The 25,754-nt window shown below is 40.2% G+C and overlaps 1 long non-coding RNA gene across 1 annotated transcript in view; it reads right to left on the reverse strand.

Moving 5' to 3' along the window:
* Positions 1–1,019: 1,019 nt before the first annotated feature.
* The window catches only part of LOC122552766, a 34,155-nt gene continuing 9,420 nt past the window's right edge, over positions 1,020–25,754 (reverse strand). The window contains exons 3-4 of the long non-coding RNA XR_006312488.1: positions 20,758–20,837; positions 1,020–3,292 (exon numbers count right to left, since the gene is read on the reverse strand). This is a non-coding gene — a long non-coding RNA (uncharacterized LOC122552766). The remainder of the gene's footprint in view (positions 3,293–20,757; positions 20,838–25,754) is intronic.

Genomic DNA, 25,754 nt, shown 5'->3' on the forward strand with positions numbered 1-25,754 from the left:
AAGGAACTTGGTGTGTCCTTGAATGTTGACAAAATAAAACTCAAATATTTCAACCCACACTTTGTCAGCCAAATATTCCACCTCCCATAAACACTGGAGGAGAAACCGTAGAATATTTTACACACTTCCCAAAGCTTGGCAGCCACCTCTCTCAAAAGGACGAGGAGATTCAGAACCAGATTAACCGTGCCAACTCAGCCTTCTACACTCTACGGCAGAGAGCATTTAACAAGTCAACAAAAGTCCTTGTGTAGAGAACAATGTTGTTACAGTGTTGCAATGCAGCAAGATCTGGACTGTGTATCAGCAATGCAGGAGGCTGCTGGAGAAATTCCATCAGTAATGCCTCTGCCACATTGACTACATTCAAGAAGAAGACATTGAACAAACTTTAATGTCCTTTTTCAAGCCAGTTCCACAGGCATTTAGAAAACATTCAGGCAAAATCAGCTTCAGTGGAATGAACACTCTGTCTGGAAGGCTGAAAAATATTTCCTTGCCAGATCCTGTTTGCTCAATTCTCAAATGGCCAACGTTCCAGGGCAGTGCAAAGAAATACATTTAAAAACATTCTGAAGCTCTCCCTGAAGACTGGCAGAATTGAAATGAATGTTTGGGAGAAGCTTGCCATCAATTGTTCAGAATGGTGACAAGTTGTCCATCAAACCACTGCGCATCATGAGTCACAATGTCTTAAAATGAGGCAGCACAGTGCCAGGGATGAAAAAAAAGTGATCCCACCACCTTATGGGGCCTCATACACCCAAACGTCTGTGCATCAAGCACAAATGTGCTTATAGCATATCAATGCCTTTCTTGCAATGTGTTACCAAGACTTTTAATTTAAAATTAAAAGTTACAGCAAGACCACGATGCAAGTCATCAAAAAAGAGTTTCAACTAATGTGTCATGAACTTCAGTTACTAAAGATCAGAAATTGTGAAAAATCAGCTGATGCATTTATACACACTTTTATTTATACATGGGGAAATATTTTAATCAATTTACGTCAACGAAGTCCAGAGTGTATGAAGAGATTGAGAACTAATCTTATTCATTATTGTTCTCATGTAAACATGGCGTTCCCTGTAATAACATTTAAATAAATTTGCGCAAGTTAATCCAGCAATGGTTCTGCACAGATATCCTTTTGAAAGTTTCAGGATGTTAAGAACAAAACAACAGAGCAAAGGGGAAAAGTTCCATGTGTTGGGGGTTGTGGAGGGTGGGGGGAGCGTTAGGGGAGCAGTGTGATAAATTGTTATGTCAAACATGAACTTAAACCATATGTGTCCTAATCTTTCATCTGTCCATAGAGAATGTGTCTATGGGTTAAAATTACATGGTACTGATCGCAAGGTTCTTGAACACAGTTTACTGCTATCCAAGTTGTTCTTGTAAAAATAAAGCAGAAAATGTGAAAGCAAAGCACATGAAACTGCAACTTTATCAAATGGTCAACAAGGGAATAGCTTTAATGTTTAATGGGAAAATATAAATATAACAGTCAAAGCATATTAATTTATTTGGCACACTCAAAGTACATGTTCATAAATATTCATCTCACATTTGAATGTGGTTCTAAGGCAGTTTCTTATATCTGCGTGTGACCCAGTCAAAACATAGTGCAGACAGTGCTAGCACTGACAGACAACAATACATAACTGTGGGCGTTCTTTTACTAGAATAACCCAAACCTCTTGCATTGTTATCAAATTAATGCAACGTAATGATTTGCAGGGACTTTTCCGGCATTTATAATGACTTCACTGTTAGTTTGGACTAAATGTTCTTTGCAGTATGAGAACAATAAGATCATGAGTCACGTAGTTACTGTATTTTAGTTGCACAACGTGGTACGGTATGTCCTATTTCTGAACATCCACTTTATGCAGCATCTGGTTAAAATAGACAGCGCAATCAGATTTTATGAATGCTTCTAGTTTTGAGCCTAAACCAGACTCAGACTACTGCAGCAATATATTTGAAATAATGGTTAGCCTTCCCCTACAGGATACAAGCTTGCTGCTTTGTTTTTCTGTGATTTTCCTTTGTTTGGATAAAATGGAAACACATTTAAATATAATAAATAATATGTAAGTGTAATGGCTGACCTTGGTTGAGGTGAGGCCTAATGAATCCACAAATGTACTCCAACAGCAGGCCCCTAAACACTTCAGATATCTGGCTTGATGATGCTAGTTTGCATATCCACAGGGAAGACACATATCTTGAATGTTCTGTTTTAAGCATCTGCACATTCCAGCTTCTAAAATCATTGAACCCATGGAACATGCTAGGCAGAAGTCACCATCTTTCTCTCTTCCCTCAGCATTACTATTGATTTGATTTGATTGAATTTGATTTGATTTGATTTATTACTGTCATGTGTACCGAGGTACAGTGAAAAGTGTTGTCTTATGTGTTTTACAGGCAGACCATTCCATACAAGTGCATTAGGGTAACTATAGCTCCTATTCTGGTGATAAACGCCAATTTCCTTTTAAACAATAGCACTCAGAATAATCTTGATTTCACATGTCAATGAATGCCTAAGATTTGTATTGCATCCATTAGTTTTTGATGAATGGTATGGCTGTAATTCAATAGAGGTTTGAGATGTACACTTGCTCAGAATGATGTGAAGATGTGTTAGCAGTTCCACATTTTCCATAGGCCCAGCGACATGTGCTCTCTGTTTTCCTACATACGTGCACAAATTCAACTTCCAAAAACCAAATAGTGAGTGCTGGAGAAACTCAGCAGGTCTAGCAGCATTTGTCAAGGAAATACTAGAATTAATGTATCTAGTGCAGTGACCCTTTGTCGGGTCTGCTGTTTGTGCTTCTCCAGCACTCTCATGTTTTTGTTTCTGATTTCCGGTAACTGCAGTTTTTTGTGTTTATCCAAATTAGGGAGTTGCATTTGTATTGCTGGCAGAAAGCATTAATTAATCCAAAATGAAAATAAAATACTTCACCAATAGATGTAACATTGAAACCATGTGAAATATCTGATGAAAAATGACAGATAATCCTATTCTACGTAAGGACTCTCCATGTTGAGATTGACCAGTGATATCAATGCATCACATTTATGGCTCTAATACAATTTTATATAAAAGTAGGTCCTCAAGGACAGTATCAAGCCATTCAGACCACGCAGTCACGGCTACCATTCACATTCCACATGAGTCTCTTCGTAATCCGGCTCATCTAATCTCATCCTTGTAAGATATCCAAGCTGCTTCTTGCTATGCAATCAATTTCGAATCAAAGTATTTTGATAGAGTCTGTGAATGACAAAAGAGTTTACATTACCCGAAAAGTATTGTCCCAAGGATTGAAGAACCTCAATCTTATCCTGAATTTCACAGCACAACCTTTTAGAGTCATAGAATCATAGAGATGTACAGCATGGAAACAGACCCTTCGGTCCAATCTGTCCATTCTGACCAGATATCCCAACCCAATCTAGTCCCACCCTCCAGCACTCAGCCCATATCCCTCCAAACCCTTCCTATCCATATACCCATCCAAATGCCTCTTAAATGTTGCAATTGTACCAGCCTCCACCACTTCCTCTGGCAGCTCATTCCATACACGTACCACCCTCTGTGTGAAAACGTTGCCCCTTAGGTCTCTTTTATATCTTTCCCCTCTCACCCTAAACCCATGCCCTCTAGTTCGGGACTCCCCGACCACATGGAAAAGACTTTGTCTATTTATCCTATCCATGCCCCTCATAATTTTGTAAACCTCTATAAGGTCACCCCTCAGCTTCCTACGCTCCAGGGTAAACAGCCCCAGCTTGTTCAGCCTCTCCCTATAGCACAGATCCTCCAACCCTGGCAACATCCTTGTAAATCGTTCCGGAATCCTTTCAAGTTTCACAACATCTTTCCAATAGGAAGGAGACCAGAATTGCACACAATATTCCAACAATGGCCTAACCAATGTCCTGTACAGCCACAACATGACCTCCCAACTCCTGTACTCAATACTCTGACCAATAAAGGAAAGCATACCAAACGCCTTCTTCACTATCCTAGCTACCTGCGACTCCACTTTCAAGGAGCTATGAACCTGCACTCCAAGGTCTCTTTGTTCAGCAACACTCCCTAGGACCTTACCATTAAGTGTATAAGTCCTGCTAAGATTTGCTTTCCCAAAATGCAGCACCTCGCATTTTTCTGAATTAAACTCCATCTGCCACTTCTCAGCCCATTGGCCCATTTGGTCCAGATTCTGTTGTAATCTGAGGTAACCCTCTTTGCTGTCCACTACACCTCCAATTTTGGTGTCATCTGCAAACTTACTAACTGTACCTCTTATGCTCGTATCCAAATCATTTATGTAAATGACAAAAAGTAAAGGGCCCAACACCGATCCTTGTGGCACTCCACTGGTCACAGGCCTCCAGACTGAAAAACAACCCTCCACAACCATCCTCTGTCTTCTACCTTTGAGCTAGTTCTGTATCCAAATGACTAGTTCTCCCTATATTTCGTGAGATCTAACCTTGCTAATCAGTCTCCCACGGGGAACCTTGTCGTAGTGTGGTTGTATTGTGGCAGCTTTGTGATTGCTTCTCTTCAAATTGTCATGTCCCAGTGTACTACAGATTTCAGTCAGTACATTTAAAAGTTGGACGTAACAGGTGATTAAAATGGCAGTGGGAACTATGTGATCTTTGGTATTTGAGCTACAGTCAGTACCAGGCCTCAAGTGAATACCTAATTAAACATGAACGTTCACTGCCGTCCAGGGAACCACACATATTTTTAAAAGACAAACCAACACAAAAGAATTATAGAAATTCCAGTTTGTAAATATCTCTCTGTCTCATTCTGAACAAAACGGAACATGAAAACTCAATTTGTGGCAGACAGAATTGAATAGATCCTATCGTATGCCACTGTCTTTTAATGACATATTCCCATTTAAACACTCTGAGTGAATCTCAAGGATGTTGAACAACAGAATATTGTGTCCATCACTACTTACTTTGAAATGACAATAGTCACATGAAGGCACAACCATATTTGATTTGTTTACGTAAAGGAACAAGTAGAAGCCGTTGGCGTTGGCTTCACCAGAAAGTTATTTAACCAACAGTTCAATGATCTCTGCAAGTCAGCAAACAGCCAAGTGACATACATTGAAAGTGGAAAATCCCAACAGAGACAAGGACCTGTTCAACCTCGAATTCATCCGAGAGCCAACCGCTTCCAGATTTGACTTCAGGAAACCTCACAGCCTGCTGAATACTCCTTTGGTTTACATGACCCTCACTTCAACTTTAGGTTATCACAACCATCCAAAAAATGATTGACCTACCATACGAGAAACCAGAGGTCATAAACCAGAAGTGAAATTAAGGATAATTTGTAAAGGTGGACTATCTTTAATTCTAATCAGACTTTGCAGTTGAGGGTGTCAGAATGAGAATGAGCGTGTGACACGTTGCTAAGTGGTTAGCACCGCTGCCTCATAGCGCCAGGGACCAGGCAACTGTCTGTGGGGATTTTGCACATTGTCCCCGTGTCTTCTCGGGTTTCCTGCAGGTGGTCCAATTTCCTCCCACAGTCCAAAGATATGCAGATTAGGTGGATTGGCCATGGGATATGCAGGCTAACAGGGATAGGTGAAAGGGGTTGATCTTGGTGGAATGCTTTTCGGAGGGTTGTTGTAGACTCAAGGAGCTGAATGGCCTGTTTCCACACTGTATATCTGATTTTGTTTTGGTTGATGATCTTCTTTATTTTAAAACTCATTCAAGATTGCTGCTCGAATTCTTTAAGTGGGATGTATCCAGCAAGGGTATGAAAACTCAAACTTCTTTCACACAATGCATACTGACCACAAACAGTAAGAGAACATTTAAATTCTGTCAGTGACAAAGTGTATTCTGGGTGAGATGGTCTCCAACTGCATTGAAATAAATAAACCAGATGCCTCTTATTTCTGTTAAAATATCACAAAACACCGAGTTATAGTCCAACCTGTATATTTGGAAGCACTAGCTTTCAGAGCGCTGCTCTTTCATAAGGTGATTGTCTTATTTCTGAAGTGCAAAAATGGTGCAGACAGTTTAGTAACAGGTATAGCGCACAACAGACCACTAGGAAATCTGGCAACCCAAAACTCATCTCTAAGGTACTAAACAAAATGCAACCTCATTCCCCCGTTGATGTCCTGTAGGATAAAATCAATATATGGACATATGAGAAAAAGTGCTTCAGACTTTAACATTGTTAGAACTTGTAGCATGTAGATTGCACTGAAATTGTACACTGTGATAAAGATGTGACAGCGGACAAATTACCTTAGATTAGTGGAAATACATTGGAGAAAAAATATATATATATGCCACAATTTTCTCTCAGAAGCATCACAAATTGGTTAAAAAGTTTGTTTTATAAATAGCGACTCTTGTTTTGAAATGAATTGTAAAGGTTGTTTTATCCACAGTAAAGCATCACAGATATTCATGAGGTGAACAGCCAGTTAATCTGCTTTTGGCAAAGCTGTTTGAAGAAGGAATGTTGGCCAGGCATCTGGGAGAACTCTCTGCTCTTCTTCAAATAGGACCATGGAATTATTAATAGTCAAATGAACAGATGTCTTTAACTTAATGGTTCATCTGAAGAATACCACCAGGAACATTATTGCATTCCTTCAGTTAGGCACTGGAGTGTCAGCATATATTACTCAATCATAGAGCAGATTTTAAAGCTATAATCTACTGAGTGACACCTTAATATTACAGACTGTTCATTTTCATAGCTAATGTATTAAGAGCAGATGAAATTCTTTTTCCAAAATTTCATAATCTTAAGCGAAATATATTTTTAGTGTTTTATATTTCGTGCCTGGCATTTGTACCTATAGTTGCTACTTTTTGGAGAAATTGATTTCTTCAGATGTTTTCTATTTATGTATGCATACGATTCAAAAGTTACAACTATTTAATTGGAACACAATAAATACTGGGTCGAGAGTATGGTGCAGGAAAAGCACAGCAGGTCAGGCAGCATCCAAGGAGCAGGAGAATCGATGTTTCAGGCATTAGCCCTTCATCAGGAATGATGATGAAGGTAAGGGAGAAGGTGATAGGTCGGAGAGGAGGGTGGAGCAGATTGATGGGAAAGGTGATGGACAGGTGAGGAAGGCGGTGCCGAGTTGGAGGCTTGGGTGTGGGATAATGTGGGGGGAGGGGGAAATTAGGAAACTGGTGAAATCCATAAAGATCCTGTGTGGTTGCAGGGACTCAAGGCAGAATACGAGGTGTTCTTCCTCCAGGCATTGGGTGGTCAGGGTTTGGGGATGGAGGAGGCCCAGGACCTGCATGTCCTTGATGGAGTGGACGGGGGGAGTTGAAGTGTTCAGCCACAGGGTGGTGGGATTGGTGAGTGCGGGTGTCCCAGAGATGTTCTCTGAAACGATCAGAAAGGAGGCATCCTGTCTCCCCGATGTACAGGAGACCACACTGGATGCAAGGGATACAGTCGATGACAGTGGTGGAGGTACAGGTAAATTTCTGTTGGATGTGGGAGGATCATTTGGGGCCTTGTATGGAGGTGAGGGGAGTGGGCACAGGGATTGCACTTTCTGTAGTGGCAAGTAAAGATGCTGGGAGTGGGGTGTGTGCTGATTGGGGGGGGGCAGGTGCATGGATCTGATGAGGGAGTCACAGAGGGAATGGTCTCTCTGAAACTCTGCTAGGGGTGGGGACAGAAAAATATAACTGGTGAAGGAATATCTCATTCCTGATGAAGGGCTTATGCCCAAAACATCGATTCTCCTGTTCCTCGGATACTGCCTGACTTGCTGTGCTTTTCCAGCACCACACTCTCGACTCTGATCTCCAGCATCTGCAGTCCTCATTTTCTGCTACACAATAAATACTGACATATCCACAGAGGTGAACTTCACTGTACATATATGTAGTAAGATCAGATCTACATTTAGGTGAGTGAACACTAACTGGGCTTTATTCAATGTAAAGTTCCACACAGAGATGATCCCGTTGGTCTTTTTGCCCTCCTGATTTCGCTCTTAAGTATACTCCTTCTGCCCTTATACTCTTCTAGGAATTTGCACAATCCCAGTTGTCTGTACCCGATATATATCTCATTCCTTTTCTTGACCAGAGCCTCAATTTCTCCAATCTCCAGTATTCCATACACCTACCAGCCTTGCCTTTCACACTAACAGGTACATACTGTCTCTGAACTCTTGTTATCATTGTTATATTGAATAAAGCCAGTTAGTGTTCACTCACTTGAATATAGAGCTGATCTTGCTACAAATGTGTACAGAGCATTTGGAAAGGCAAGGATTAATTATGGATAGTCAACATGGCTTTGTGCATGGGAAATCATAGAACAGAATCATAGAATCCCTATGTCGTGGAAGCAGGCCATTCAGCCCATCAAGTCTGAAGAGCATCCACCCAGCTCCAGCCCCCTACCCTATACGTGTAACCCAATTTTTCCGATGGTTAATTCACCTCGTCTGCACATTCCCGGACATTATGGTCAATTTAGCATGGCCAATCCACCTAAAATGCACATCTTTGGACTGTGGGAGAAACCTGAGCACCCGGAGGAAACTGGGATATTAGTGGGACCGGAGGGTTTGACTTATAGGGAGGGGCTGAAAAGGCTGGACATTTTCCCCTGGGGTGGTGGAGGTTGAAGAGTGACCTTACAGAGGTTTATAAAATCTTGAGAAACATGGATAGGATAAATAGACAAGGGCTTTTTCTGAGGAAGGAGGGTGTCCAAAAGTAGAGGACATAGATTTAAGCGAGAAGTTAAAGATTTAAAAAGGACCTGAGGGGTAACCTTTTCATACACAGGGTGGTGCGTGTATGGAATGAGCTACAAAAGGAAGTGGTGGAGGCTGGTACAATTACAACATTTAAAAAGATGAATATATGGGTAGAAAGGGTTTAGAGGGATATGGGCCAAATGCTGGCAAATGGGATTAGGTCAGATTGGGATGTTTGGTCGTCACGGACGAGTTGACCAAAGGGTCCGTTTCTGTGTTATGTGACTCTATGATTCTACAAATGTATGTGATGGTAAGAGAAGGCATTTTCTGGAGCCCTCAAGTCCTAGTTTCATTTGGTCTGACATCACTATAGCATGCCTCCTTACACTCATGCTCAACAATTATTTTTCAAGGAAAGGTATAATTAAGATTTTACTCCACATCTCACCCAAGTTCTTTCTCAGCCCTTCTATTAACCATTGACACTGAACTCTGACTGTCACTCCTCTAATCCCCTGTCCCACAATTCTCTTTCACTTGAGGCATTTAATGATACTCTCAGCTGGTTTGGAGGATGTGTACAATGTCTGCACTCTTTCAATATTGTTGAGAAGGAGAATACAGTGGTGGAGTTGAATGATAGCTCCTTTCATCGTTGGTCTCTGGCTGTACAACAGTGAAGACTAATCAAGGAAAAACTGGCCAAGAAGAAAACCTCAGGTACATGAACTATCACAACCTCTTGCTGTACCTGCCACACAATGTGTTTAATTTTTTATATTCAGCAAAAGAACTGTGAGTTGACTCTTATAAACAATAATATTCGTTTACTGAACACAATTAATATCAGAACAATCAAGTATTCTATAACCTAATGATAAATACTACAAACTATCTTATACTTTAACTTAACTTTCTGTGATCATACACCACCACACTGGAACTTGGCCAGGCTCCCCAAGTGGTGATGTCTTCTTCTCCTTCCAATGGTCTTAGAGGTGTTTTCTCTTTCAGTTATTCTCAAGTTACTGCCCTAAATGGGGTCTTGCAGCAATTCTTATCCTTCTGGGTTTTCGTGCCCTTTTGGGAGGGTCTTGAGGATCTGCCAATGGTTTGATCAGGTTCGATTACCCTGATCGATCAGATCAACCTGGTACATTGATGGCAGGGTGGCACTTAAGTGTCCATTATGACCGGTGCTTGGTGCATGTAACCTCGTCCAAATAAGAGTGCAAGGCGCTTCCATCTCTAGCAAATGACTCGATGTTCAGGATTGTCCGGAGGTTGACGTTCCATTGCCCCATTCAAGTCTAACTTCAGGTGTGTAAGGCAGGGTCTGTAGCTGTCAGGTTTGTTTTCAAACTGTCTGTGGGTAGTTGCAGGTTGTCTGGATTCTGCAGCATGTAGATTAGCACAGTCACTTTGGTCAAGGCTGGGTTCTATTTCCCAGCATGCTTTAATCATTGTCCATCTTTTGTAATTCCATGCTAAGTTTATTATTGTCCATCATTATTTCCGGTGGCCCGTCTGGCCACACTCTGAAAAAGGAATGTAACAAACTGGAAATCCCCCTCTCATGTCTGTTTGTGGTGTGCTCTGAAGCAGTGAGAAATCTGATCAATGAGAAGAATGTTCAATGCCTTCTCCATCAATGCACAATGTGTGCCATCCACAAGATACACTGCGAAGCCTGGAAGGACAGGGCAGCAGATGATAGGAATGTCATGACCTGCAAGTTCCTCTGCCAGTCAGCAAAGAGGAAACTCAGTTGAAGGTAAAAGATTTGTCAATTTTCAAAGCCAGGTATGATGAACAGGAGTAGATGGTAGATGCCCTCAAAGTATCTTAGCATCTTACCATATAGAATCAGCCCTTTGAACTATTGAGTCTGTACCACCAAAAATACATACTTCCTACTTTCCGGCACTAGACCCATGAATAGCCTTAAAAGTTATGACACTTTGAAGGTTGTGAGGTTTCTCGCCTCAGCTACTATCCCAGGCAGTGCATTCCGGATTCCCACAGCCCTCTGGCTGTAGTACAAAGAATGCAAGCAAGTCTTCCACATTTTCTAAAGCCACCAAAGTGGCCACAATATCAGAAATAGTTCAGATGATGGAGGTGGAAAGGAACTTGCAATCATGCTTAAAAGAGGTCTCAGGGTACGACACAGATTCATAGACATAGTGGATGGCATCCCACCTTTAATAACAAAACTCAGCTTTATGCATTTTTACAACCATGTGCAAACAATATCAAAATAAATGTGATATATTCAGAGAAAAACTTCAATTCTTAGAAACAGCCCATCAAGAGCTAGTCTAACAATTGCAAGTAGCTAATCAAAACCTATCCAGGGAAAAGGATAAGACCAAGTTGAACCACGCTAACATTGAACATTCAGAAATTATTCATCTGCATAACTGGCAGCTGGAGTGTACATGGAAACACTCAAAAGCTTTCTCACTAAACAGAGGCCCAAACTCGAAAACTTCTAGAGCTGACAAGACTTGGAAAGCTTGAAGAAGCTTCAAATCAAGCAGAGAAAGAGTGTGATCATATTAAAAGTGAACATGATTGGAGTAAGCTAATTATCTTAAGGAGACTGCTGAAGCAAAAGGCCAGCTACTGTCGGTCACACAACACTAACAAATCTTGGAGACCAAGGAAGAAAAGATTACAGTAAATTTCTACAAATCCCTTACAGATATAGCCAATGTCCTTATGCAATTGACATAACAAAGAGATTCCTTGATTGGGGTGAAAGACTTGTTTTACTGGAATATTCAAGAGTTTGGAGATCATTGTGAATACTTAATGATGAGAACATTTTGCTGCAATCAATGAATGTTGATCTTTTGTTTGAAAAGTAAATGCGAGGAAGAGGGAAAATAAGCACGTGTTTGTTTCAGTTTTCAGACTGTCTTGGAAAATCAAGCCCTTGTTAAAGATAGAGATCACCTGCAGAATGATGACGATATTTTGATGAAAGGGTTAGAAAGAAATTGGAATGAAAATGTAAAACTTAAGCCCTCAACATCTTGGGAGTACAAATAGTTAGCAGAGATTAAGTCTTGTAGATCTTCTGAACTTCCTGCTGATCTCAAATTTTCTGTTCAACCTGCAGACCATGGTGCTATGCAAGAACTTCTTATAGATTCTGGTCTAGAAGTCTACTTCGTTGTTGATGGTGATGCACTTCTACTTTCTGACTGGGGTTCTGGAGATGTTCTTGTTTGCAAAGAGGACTCAAGCTGAAACAAGTACAGTCTTGATACCACTACCTATAGAAGGTGAAATGTCTACACAAGGAGTAGGAGGGAAGACTTCATTCTCTCATCTCCGGAATTATTTTCCTTTTAAAATTTTCATTAAAGGGAATAAGGGCATCTCTGGTTAGGCCAGTATTTATTGACCTACCATAATTGCTGTAACAAATATGTTGGTGGGTTGCTTTCTGAAGACAATGATGGTGCCACACATTGGCTGCCCTTGTTCTTCCAGCTGGTAGAGGACATGAGTTTTGAAATAAGTCCACAATGACATTCAAACCTACTTTCTGGGTTTGATATAATTTTGGATCAATCTTTTAGGAAGTTAATAGGGTTTAGGCTGAAGATCAGATTGCGAAGAAACAACGTAACTACCAAGTCATGCAGTTTTGTTAATTATCTCTTACATTAGAGACCCCACAATCCTAATGGATGTGGATGAATGGATCAATTTTCCAGATCTGTGGAGCCTACTGACACCTGAACAGAAAGCTGGAAAGTGTATGGAAACTCATATAACCGAAGCCTAGATGTAGGAAGGATATTCTCAATGACTGGGCATGAGGAGCAATCTCATCACCCAGAGATTGCAAAGTCTGTGGAATTTTCTGCTATGGGAAACTGTTGAGGCCAAAACACTGACGACTTTCAAGAAAGATTTAGATATAGTTCTGAGAGCTAAACAGATCAAATGGTATGGGGAGAAAGAGGAACAGGGAACTGAGCTGGATGATCAGCCATGATCAAATTAAATGGCAGAGTAGACTTGATGGTAGAATAGCCTACTATTGCTCCTACATTCATGTTTATTTCCTTCTATGTTTCTTTCTGCATTTTTATTTCTTAACGATAAGTGCATTGATTTATGGTAAAGCCAACTCCTTGTGTTTTCAGTAGGAGCATACAATACAATCCCTCAACCCAAATTTGAAAATACCTCCCTATTTCTCCCTTTTTTTTAGCTTTGACAAAGGGTCAGTTAGACTCGAAACGTCGGCTCTTTTCTCTCCTTACAGATGCTGCCAGACCTGCTGAGATTTTCCAGCATTTTCTCTTTTGGGTTGAAAGGGTATTTTTGATCTTAGAGATTAAATAAGTAATAAACTTTTAAAAAACAGCTGTAAATAGAAGTCATAGAATAAGATGACCGTTTTTGCTGATGCTTTTTTTTCTAAGATTTCTACTTTCTGAATCCGCTTCCTGCCTTTGTGATCAGACTTTGTGATCATCATTTTAATATTTCTTGGTGAAGCAATTCAAGCCACATCAATTGCCTGAGTGACCATCTCTTCCGTCAGAGGAAATGTATTTGAGATTGCATGTTCTGTTTACCTTGTAGATGTATTGTTCTTGTGAGATCCACCTCCTGATGATTGATTTCCCCAGGGAAGCCTTCACAGATTTATGTCAAACTGTCCAGCTTGTTTAAGCTTTGGACCTTTACATCTTTTGATTATTCCAATTCACCTCAGTTAATAGATGTCAGGTCAGTCAATCAGCAATTCGCCGACATATACTGCAGACAACAGAGGGATTGTCACCAATAGTAAAATATTTTCTCATCACTTTCCCATGGAAAGCTTCCCTCTGTAAAAGTCACCGTGTTTTAATTTTGTGTGGCAGGTCTTCTTAAAGTAAAGGATACCATCGATACTGCACACATGTGCTGTCTTTCCTGAATATAATGATCTTTTTAAATAGAAACATAATGAGCAATTAGGGTATCATCATTCACATCAAATAAAGCAGGAGACCTGCTCAGAGTTATAGTACTCCTTTTGTGGCAATCCATCGTATCATCACTACTTGAAGGAGGGAAGGTTCCAGACTATTTGTGGACATTTTCTTTAACATTAGTTCATAACCTGGCTGAGGCTGTGAAGAATTTGAGATGAATTCAATGGGTCACCAATAGCCAACAATATGATTCTCAATATCAAGAACCTTTAAGGTCCATGCAAGCTTGTATGAACAGAGGGAAGGCCAGTTAGCTCAGATGGTTAACTGTGGTGCTTATGATAACATTCTCAGGGGTTCGTTTCCTGTACTGGCTAATGTACTGTTCTTCCAGCAAATGCACAACTCTTCCATTTAAGGAGAGATGGTTGTAATATCACTGGTCAGATACCTATAGTCATGGCTGAGTGTTAAAGTGATGGATTTGAAATCCGTTAAGGTTTCCCATGTGATTTTAAGCCCTGCGTCCACATCTCTTGATATTTCTGATCCAGTCAAATCTAATATTGGGTGTGGCATTACCCCAAACCCTGGGGGGAAAAAAAATACACACTACTAATTTAGCCTTGGAATTTTTCTCCAACTCTGAAGGCAATCAAGAAACTTAAAGGAGACTGTGGTAACTAATGAGTATTGTCAATCTCACTTACCCTGCATTCTGTCAAAGATCACTCCAAGCGCATGAGAAACACAGCCCCAGAGTAGGATATTGACCTGGTCTCTGATGGTAACATTAGTTGCAGCCAAACAGTCATGCAGAAATAGACAACAGATTCAGATAAATGCCAATTCAGATAAATAACATTTCTCAAGACAGTGAGTCAGTATTTCTTTCTGCTTTCTGTACTGTGTCAACAACCGTGGAAGGTTCTTATTTATTCTACCGTGACCTTCTTCTACCCTGTCAGAAATTAACTCTTGGACAAAGCTGAAGTGAAATGCAATAATTGCACTTTTCTCATTTGCAGAGACCCTGGAAACATCCCAATTGAAGTATTGAAGTCTTGTGCTCCAGAATCAGCCAAGAACTTAGTAATATAATAGGTTAAGAGCTATTATGCGAATTGTTAGAGTGCATTATCCATGATATCAGGCTATGGCAGATCACATGTAGCTAGAAATAAAGATTCTGATAAAGTTCTGCAAGAGTCTACCTTGTGAATAGAATAAATAGTCAATAAATGTTTATTAGTTTGTAACAGCATTGTTTCCAACTCTCTTTGACCAAAGACAAGCACACCCCCAGTCATGGTACTAATGGATGGTCGAACAGTTCCAGCACTGCTACAACACTGGCATCTGCCCAACATTGTGAATAATTAATCATGTGTGTCCAGTCCTCAAAAAGCAGGAGAAAATCAACCAGGCTGATACCCATACATCTACTCTCCATCATCAGCATAGTGCTGGAAGGAGTCATCAACAGGGCTTTCAAGTACCACTTACTCAGTAGCTACCCACTCACCATTGCTCAGTTTGGGTTCTTGACCACATATAACATTGCATCAAGCATGATAAAAGAGCCCAGTTCCAGACCTGATGTGAGAGTGGGTGCCCTTAACATCAACTTCCCCTTAGCCAAGTGTGCTAGTAAGGAGCATGTGCAAAATTGATGCCAAAGTGTAAGGGATGAATGGAGTAGAGGTTGGGTGGCAAACAATTCTTCATATATTGGCAGAAGACCTAGCACAAAGGGAAATGACTATGGTTTTTGGAGGCCAATCTCCTTAGCATCAGGATATTTCATCAATTACCTTTCCTCCAAAGTAAGGGCAGAAGGTGATGTTTCTTAATTATTACATATCGTTCAACTATATTTGCAAAGGCTTTTGAGATACACATATGCAACAAGACCAGGACAACAGCCAGGCTTGAGTTGTTAAGTGGCAAGTAACATTCTTGTCGCACACTAGTGTTAGGCAATGAACATTTCCAACAAGTCAGAGTCCCTAACCACCTCTCAAACATTTGAATATACGAATTAAGAGCTAAAAGGACTCCCATCTATCCAAGCTTTCCTCAGAAGACAATCCACTCATTGCAGATAACAATCTAGTGAACCTCATCCAAACCATCTGCAATACTTTTATCTCCTTCCTTCAATAATGAGACCAAAACTGCATACACAGTATTTGAGATGTGATCTCTTCAATACACTGTTCATAAAATAACCATTATATAGTAGCAAAGTTGTCCCCACCGCTACTGTACCCCAGTGTAATACACTGACAGACCCGTGTTATAAAGTGAGAAACTTATTCACACCAGTACTGTACCCTATTATAATACAGTAACAGGCCTGTCCCCACTAGGACTGAACTCAAGTGTTATACACAGACAGATGTGTCTCCTGCAGTTATATAAAGCAATGTTATATAGTGACAGACCTGTCCAGACATGCAATGTACCCCAGTGTTATACAGTGACAGACCTCTCCCTGTCAGAACATCATTCTAGTGTTGTACAGAGACAGAAGTGTCCCCACCAGTACTATACACTAATGTACTGTACACTAACTGAAGCATAACCCAGCATCCTGGGTCACTTTTATCTTGTCCCAGTACTGGTGCATCACCCTGGAACTCCAGATAGTTGGACTGAGTGAGCATCATTAAAGATGGCACAACAGGTGGAGATAGTGGTTCATAAAGCATACAATTTTCTTGGTGTTATTAATAGAGACAGAATACATGAGTTGGGAGGTTGCTGAATCTGATAAAGAAACTTAGTTAGATCACAGCTTAAGTATTGTGTTTAATTATGGGCTCCACACTTTGAAAAGGGTGTGAAGGGTTTGAAGAGAAAACAGGAAAGGATTTTGACAATGGATCCAGATACAAGAAACTTCAGTTAAGAAGGTAGATTTAAAAAGCTTGGGCTATTTTTCTTGTTGCTGAAAAGGTTCCGTTTTCAAAATCATGAGAGGCCTGGCGAGAGAAGTCAAGGGCAAAATGACTCCATTTGTGATGCATCAATGACAAGAGGTCACAGATTTAAAGTGACTTACAAAAAAAGTCAATGTAACATGAGAAGAATTTTTCTTGCATTTTTTTCAGTCATTAGAGGAAGGAAAGGAGGCCTGGAAATATAATAGAGGTCAATCAGGTTCAATCAAGGCATTCAAAAGAGCATGAGATGATGAGTTAGATAGAAACATTGAGCAAGACAGAAAAGTGGACAATGACACACAGGCATGATGCTCATTTAGAGAGCTGGCACAGACACAATGATCCAAATGGCTCTCTGCACCCAAACAATTCTGTGATTTTGGAATGATGTCAGGAGAGTGCAGTGAGGGAAATGCCTGTGCACATGGAGAAAATATTTGCTACAAGGCTGTCCTTTAACCAGGGTTCAATGTGTAAATGTTTCATCATATTATGTTGAGTGAGTAGATGAGGAAGAATGAAAATGAGAAAAGAGTATGTATATAGCCCTGAGTTCAAACAGGTCCTGGCCTCGCCCTTCTGCCTGCAATTTGAAAAGTTGCTTTTTGAAATTGGTTAATGGCATATACTTATCAGGTTCGTCTTCTGTATATCTGTTATCTGCTTCCTCCTGTTATGTTCTACACATCCCTCTAAGTAAAGAACTAACATGGTTATTAAAATTTCAATGTCCTCCCTGCATTGTGATGCATATGACTTACTGAGCTGGCATCACGAACTGTTTGGAAAGCTCTCTCTGGGCCGACAACTTCACAACTGCAAATGTGATACCTATTCCAGGTTTTAGTGGAAGCTTCAAAATTTGTTCAGCGCAAGAAGGGTATGTAGTAATATGCTTATGAGCTTACAAGTCAGAATGCTTTTCCACATGATCATGGTTAAGCTGTAACAAGTGAAAAGAACGTTTTTGTAGGATTTCAATAGAAAAAAGCAGCTTTGCTGCAGCTGTAAAACCTTATCTTCATCTATTACAATTTTTTGTGAAGACCACATTCATTCTTGTTAGGGACTTCACCCAAAGCTGAGTGTATCCTGCCTGAAGGGTAGTCTCCTGTCACCTAACTCTCCAGCACCTGGAATACAACAGCTGAGAATTGAACATATATTCTTTGGCTGCTGAATGAAATTTGTTGATAAGGCTTACTGATTACCCCATGGAAAATAATTTTAAATCACAGTGGCATTCAGAGGGTAAAGTACTACTCCGATATCAAACCACTGCAGAACATCAGAATTCACTGTTTAATAAGACAGGTCTAAAATGATTGCAAGGGTATTCACTTTGGCAAAAAACAGTCAGTGCAATGGTGATCTGGGCCTACTACCTCAGGGCTCAGATTGAAAGATATGCTACTTGTTAGTATATTTCAACTCATTTTTTATGTTAGTTTACCTGGGACAATGCAGATGCAAAATCCCCTGTTTAACATATAAATATACACAGTCTTAGCCCATAGGACAATTTTATCCAGCCTGCAGATTTCCCAAGGAGAATTAGACCGAGTTATAAGAAGAGTCAGATTCCCTCTTACCACTGCTGGTTAAAAGGCCCTCAGCTGCCCCTCTGCCATTTAATAACCAATTGGCCATTAATAAGCTGGAAGTGAAAATTTCACTCACTGAATCAGAAAGTTCCTGCTTTTTGGATACCTTGTCTTTAAGAGAGTTCACCTTTAAAGATTTCATGTGCTGTGTGTGTGTAATGTTGGGACTCTGCCAGCCAGTTAGTCTGCTGTGGGGTTGCAAGGTTCACACAGAAAATCAATATGTCTGTGTCATAACTTATAAGGTGTTTTATTGTTTTAATTAAACTAACCCATAGAATTAATTAATCCCTCATGAGTGATTAACAGTTAGACTATTATCATAATTATGGCATGGTGAGCAATTGTGAAAAAACATGATGCTGATGAGGCTTTTAATACTTGAACAATCAGCAAATAAGTTAATCTAAAGGTGAAATTCAGAGTTGATAATCTTAAATTACATTGAATTGTATGTGAAAACTCTTGATGCATAGCATTGGAGCATTGAAAACACAGCTTACTGGTGAGCATAGAAATCCCCGTTGAGAGGGATTTGAAAAAAGGCAAGTGATCAGTGTACATGTATAAAAGGCCATGAGTGCAAAGTGCCATTGGAGAAATCGCTTCCCATCAATGAAAACTAAGGACTACTTGAAACATGACTGAAGATAGAAAGCGTGTCAAGTGATTATTTAGTTATTCCATCCTTACAGCACTGTACAAAGTACAAAAAATCATATTCATTCCTCAGAAAACTGGTAATTATTCATTATTCACTAAAGTTGACACAAAGTCAAATGTCCATGTATAATATTTGCTCTGTATATTTTTAAAAGTTATATCTATCAACAAGGGAAACCATGACAAAGCCATATGAATGTAAAACTTGCAGAATATAATGGCTTACCAACTCCCTATGCAGGATTAAGAGAGCTGGAGAGCTATTCCAGTCAGATATCAGGAACACAACAGGAACTGAAGCAGAATACTCAAGAAATACTTGCTGTACTGAATAGGAAAGAAGGATGGAACTCATCGCTTTCTAGTGAATTAGTGGAGCTAAAATCTCAGCTCTCCGCTGTGGAGAAAAGGACAAAATTCCGTGAGGAAAAGGCCAAACTCTCTGCTCAACTTCCAATAATGACTGATGTGCTGAAATAGAAAGAAAGGAAGCAAGATGAACTTCAAGTTCTGTATCATCAACTAAAAGAAAAGATTGTTAGTTTACAGAAAGATCTGTAAAAATTCACTTATAAAACCGATCAGGTTCAGCAGGAGCAGCTACAGAAACATTGAACTGGGTTCATATCAATTCTGGAGAAAATGACAGACCTTTAAAAACAGATTGAGTTATAATGATGCACATGATAAGGAGCTACCAAACACTCAGAACACAGCTCTTTTAGAAATAAATGCCAGCAATACTGAAGAAATCTGCTATCCTTAAATGATCTGGTATACATGTGACTCAAGACCCACAGCAGTGCAATTTAGTCTTCACTGTAGTCTTATATGGCCGAGAAAGTATATCAATTTGAAAGAAATTAAATACCGGTGACATATGTTAGCCTTGCTGGTGACACCAACATCCTATATAAGAATTTTAAAATATATCCCAGTGAAAGCACTCAAACAAGACCCAGAGAAAACTATACAATCACTGAAGCAGCAAATGGAAGAGATTCAGACTCCAAAGGAGAGAACAACAAGAAAAATTGAAGATGCTGGACAATTACTAGAACAGACTCTAAAGGAGACAATACACTGGACCAAATTGGCTAAAATCTTTACAGAATTAGAAGAACCCAGGGCATGGAACCTGGAGCTTCAAAACGAGCTGGAAATTTTAAAGGAACAGAATCTACAATCCATGAAGAAAATGCATGACAATGCAAACAGGAACAATTGGCAATCATAGAAATCAACTGCATGAGATCTGGACATATTTGAGAGTCTTAAGGTTTCATTGGCTTATTTGTTAATTGAAAAATGGTTAAAATTTCTTTTGGAAAGGAGGGGCATGTTTCATATGTACCCAACCTTTCAGAGATTTTACCTTTCAAGATTCTACATTCTGTGCGTATATAATGTTGCAACTCAGCCCATCAGTTAATCTACACTGAGTCTGCAAGTTGCACACACTGACATCTGTTGGTTTGCTGTAATGACTGTTTCATAATTTATAATGTGCTCTATTATTTCAACTAATGCATCAAGTTATTAAATCTCTGAAAAGCAATTGACTAATCAACCAATGCCAGTAATATGATAGTCTTGCCTGTGAGAACTGCCCACCAATTGGACACCAGCAATTCCCACAACTTTCAACGTGTACCAATGAACTATTTAGTTATAGTTGATGAGATTACTGCTCACCAAAATGTCTGATACAAGGATGATACCTCATTGCAGGAGCTTTAATGAGGCTCTTCTGGACAAGCGGCCTCCATATAGCAAAGTAGAGGGCTAGGATCTCAGATGATGTATTACTTACAATCTATTTACCCAGTCTCCTCAATCAGATTCACACAGCCTTGTTGGCATTCCAAGTGAGAATAATCAGAAAATCTATACCTGTAAAATAAAAATCCCATGTTACCAATTAATGGTTCCCAAGAGCTGATCCATCATCAAAAGATAAACACAACTCTGTACCTCAACACATTAATTTCTTTGATGAACTCGTAGTAAGACCTTTATAAGTTGCACATTTTTATGAGCAAGATCATAATGTAAAATAAATATGGTATATTTTCGGTTTGGAAAACTCCCCTGAACCGTTACGTGCTGGTGCAATAGTCAAACACACTGTAGAAAATACAGAGCTGTTTTGTATGTAGTAACATGCTTCACCAAGACTTTCTAATGAGACTGAATCTGCAAATGACTTTCTATAAACAAATGGGGCTATGGCCAGTGCAAATATTTATCATGGATTGGAGGCAACTCAAGGAACAGAATCATGTTTGTCTGATTAGCTTGTGTATGTAGTTCACTGAACAGGAACCTGAATGTTTGTAAGTAAACACTTAACCAGAAGGTCCCTAGTGGCTGCAGTTTCTGCAACAGTGTAGTTCATGTTCCAAGTCATACTATTAGTAGCCGACTTCATTCAAAAGTGAATGATGTACATCTCATCAATAACAACGGTTCTAAAACACAGCCTTCTTTCCAGAATCAAAAGCATCTTTGATGGGTTTTACCTGTACTAGATGGTTAGTTATAAAAATGCTGGGGTAACCACAAACAGCCAGCTCAAAGATATTTTCTAATCAACCTGTTCAGAGATGGTAGAACACACCTTTGGAGCAGGTGGGACTTGAACCCAAGTCTTGTAGCCTAGAGGAAGGGACTCTACCAAAAGAGCCCTCACAGCCAAATATAAGATATTTTCTAAATAGCCTGGACAGAGACGTTAAGAAAACATGGAAATGGATGAATATGTCAGCTGTTATTCCCATTAAGTCCACTGAATTCAAGCTGTTTAGATCTTCATTTCATCTGGACATTTTAACACTCTTCCAGTGAGGTGAGGGGGATGAGCGTGAGAGGGGCAATGGTTTCTTCACAATTTGACCTCAAGTTGCCATCGTTTTGGGTTAAATGAAAGTGGGTTGGTGAGAAACAGGTGATTAGTACTGCATCAATGGCAAATCTGTGTCAGAAGAACTGCCCGCGACTAAACTATTTCAGTGATGGGCGTGACTTCAACTGAACCAACTTTATGGACTGCAGCCCTGGTTTCCTGGGGTTTGGGAAGCCTGGCAAATGAAAGAATGTGACTTTGGTCAGACCTACTGGAATAAATTTATTTCAAGTATTTCTTGTGGGCCAGGAGAAGCTTAACTGACCTAACTTCCAACCTCAAAGCCTCTCAAGCTTCCCTGCTGCCGCAACCCATTGAGTTACTTACAGGATTAATACACTAAGAATGAGTTCCATCTAACCTGGAGGGATACCAATATCCTGGCAGGGAAGATGGTTTAAATCATTGTGGCAGATGGTTGGGAAGCAGAGCAGTAGGTCAGCATGTGAAATAATTGAGGAGAAGGTCAAATAAGTCTAATAGGAAGAAAAGGCAAGGCCAGGTTAACATGACAGGACTGGTGGTCTGAAATGTATTTATTTTAATGCAACAAGTAAAGCAGATAATGCAATTGAACTGAGAGCCTGGAGTAGTACATGGCACTACAATGTTGTAGCCATTACAGAGAGTTAGTTGAGAGAAGGGCAGGACTCTTAGCTCAATGTTCCAGGGTTTAGATGTTTCAGGCATGATAAAGGGAAGTAAAAGTTGTGGGAGAGATTAAGGAGAATGTCATAGCTGCACTAAGAGAGGAGACCTTGGAGGGGTCGTCCACCGAGGCTGTCTGAGTAAACGTCAGGAATAAGAAAGGTGCAATCACTATCATGGGGTTATACTATAGGCCTCCCAATAGCCAGCAGGAGATAGATGAACAGATATACAGGCAGATCATGGAAAGATGTAAAAATGACAGGGTTGTTGTAGTGAGTGATTTTTAACATCCCCAATACTGGTTGGGACTCTTTTACTGTCAGAAACTTAAATGGGACAGAGTTTATTGGGTACATCCAGGACAGCTTCTTGAAACAGTATGTAGATAGTCCAACCAGGGAAGGTGCCTAATATTGGGGAATGAGCGTGGCCAAGTGATTGAAGTTTTAATGGGAGAGCATTTTGGGAAACATAATCATAATTCCATAATTTGGAGGTGCCAGTGTTGCACTGGGGTGCACAAAGTTAAAAATCACACAACACCAGGTTATAGTCCAACAGGTTTAATTGGAAGCACTAGCTTTCGGAGTGCTGCTCCTTCATCGGGTCAATTGTAAGGCACAGAATTTATGGCTAAAGTTTACAGTGTGATGTAACTGAAATTATACATTGAAAAATGCTTTGATTGTTTGTCGAGTCTTTCACCTGTTTGAATACTATGATAGTTTCACTTCTTTCATGTGTAAATCACAAAACTTTTTTTAAAAAGCTACATTCTCAGGTTAACTGTAACAATTGGTGTTAGCCAGATAATATGTTGATGGTGTTAGCCCTCTGGGTTCCCTGTCTGTGCCATAATGTTTAGACTGATTCTAATCTAAAAAGTGAGTTAACAGAGTCTTATATCAATCCATGCAGTTTTTGAGCAAGGTACAATGTAACTCTGCAAGTACAAATTCACCCACAAATGTATATGTATATATGTGCTTGTGAGTTTGTTTGTGTGTGTGTGTGTGTGAATGTGTGTGCCTGTCTGTCTGTCTGGGGTAGGGGGTTGTGAGTGTGAGAGAGAGTGTATATGTGTGTGTAGGTGAGAGTGGAGTGTCTAAGTCTGTGAGGGGGTGCATGTGTGAGTGTGGGAGTGTGTGTGTCTGTAAGAGTGTGTGTATGTTCCCTCCCAGACAGGAGTGTTCCCTCCCAGTAGGGGAACACTTCAGCAGTCCAGGACATTCAACCTTGGACCTTCGGGTGACCATCCTCCAAGGTGGACTTTGGGACAGGCAGCAGCGAAAAGTGGCCGAGCAGAGGCTGATAGCTAAGTTCGATACCCATAGGGAGGGCCTCAACCGGGACCTTGGGTTCATGTCACACTTCAGGTGACCACCTTTGCACTATACACACACACACACACAAATACACGCATACACAGACACGCACACAGACACTCACACACACCTCTACGGACACACACACTCTCACATGCATCCTCTCACAGACTTAGACCACTCTACACACACACACACATATACACTCACAGACACTCACAACTCCCCACCCCAGACACACACAAAGACCCACATGCACCCATATACATATATGTTTGTGGGGTGAATTTGTGCTTGCAGAGTTACATTGGACTTTGCTCAAAAACTGCATGGATCCATGTAAGACTCTGTTAACTCACGTTTTTAGATTAGAATCAGTCTAAACCTTATGGCATAGACAGAGAACACAGGGGGCTAACACCTTCAACATATTATCTGCCTAACACCAATTGTTACAGTTAACCTGAGAATGTAACTTTTAAAAAAGGTTTTGTGATTTACACATGAAAGAAGTGAAACTGTCATGGTCATTCGAACAGATGAAAGATTCAACAAACAATCAAGGTATTTTTCAATGTATAATTTCAGTTACATCACACTGTAAACTTTTGCTATAAATTCTGTGTCTTACAATTGTGTCCTCCACAATCCCCTGATGAAGGAGCAGCGCTCCGAAAGCGAGTGCTTCCAATTAAACCTGTTGGACTGTAACCTGGTGGTGTGTGATTTTTAACATAATTCCATAAGTTTTAGATAGTTATAGATAAGGATAACATTGTTTTTACAACAGTACTGGCAGGAAGTGGAGGAGTTAGATTGAGGGTGTCAATTTGAGTGTAAATCAACATCTGATGTGAGAGTTTTTTAAAGGCTATTTGATCACAGCTCAGGACCTGTATGTTCCTGTGAGAGTGAAAGATAAGGATGGCAAGATTTGGGAACCATTGATGACAAGAGATATTGAAAATTTCTTTGAAAGATAAATGAAGCATGTGCAAGGTTTGGGAAAGTGACATCAAACAGGGCCCTTGAGGAATATAAAGGAAGCAGGAAAGAACTTAAACCAGGAATTAGGGAGGTTAACAGGGACCGTGAAATGTCATTGGCTGGTAGGATTAAGGAGTCTCCCAAGGCTTTTTTGTGTATGTTAGAAGCAAAGAGGGTAGCTAGAGGACAACTCGAGGACAAATGAGGGAATTAATGTGTGAAGACAGAGGAAGTGGGTGAGGTCCTTAATGAGCATCTTGTATATGTTTTCACCAAGGAGAAGGATATGGATGATGGTAATATTAGGGACGGGTATGTTGACATTCTAGGGCACATTGATATTAAGGAGTATGTGTTGGGTGGCTTGAAAACTATCAAGGTAATTTGAGTCCCAGGGCCTGTTGGAATCTATCCTGGGATACTGAGAGAGGGAAAGAAAGATATTTCTGGGGACTCGACAGAGATCTTTCTATCCTCCTTAGCCACAGGTGAACTTTCAGAAGCCTGGAGAATAGCCAATGTTGTTTTTATGTTTGAAAAGGGCAATAGGGATAATCTGGGAAATTACAGTCCAAAGAGCCTTACTTATGGTAGGGAAATTATTGGAGAAGAGTCTTAGGCACAGGATTTACTCATATTTGGATAAGAATGGACTTATCAGGGATAGTCAGTATGGCTTTGTGTAGGGGAGGTCTTGTCTCACAAATTTGATTGAATTTTTTTGAGGAAGTAGTGAAAATGATTGAGGGTAGGGCAATGTATGTTGAAGAAGATTATGGTCCAGAAGATTATGTCACATGGGATGTACAGTGAGTTGGTAAGTTGGATACAAAATTGGCTTCATCATAGGAGACAAAGAGTAGCTGTGGAGTGGCATTTTTGCTGACTTGAGTTCTGTGACCAGTGGTGTTCTGCAAGAATCAGTCCCAGGAAGTCCTAAGA

Source organism: Chiloscyllium plagiosum, chromosome 9 (genome assembly GCF_004010195.1).
Source record: "Chiloscyllium plagiosum isolate BGI_BamShark_2017 chromosome 9, ASM401019v2, whole genome shotgun sequence".
Taxonomy (NCBI): Eukaryota; Metazoa; Chordata; class Chondrichthyes; order Orectolobiformes; family Hemiscylliidae; genus Chiloscyllium; species Chiloscyllium plagiosum.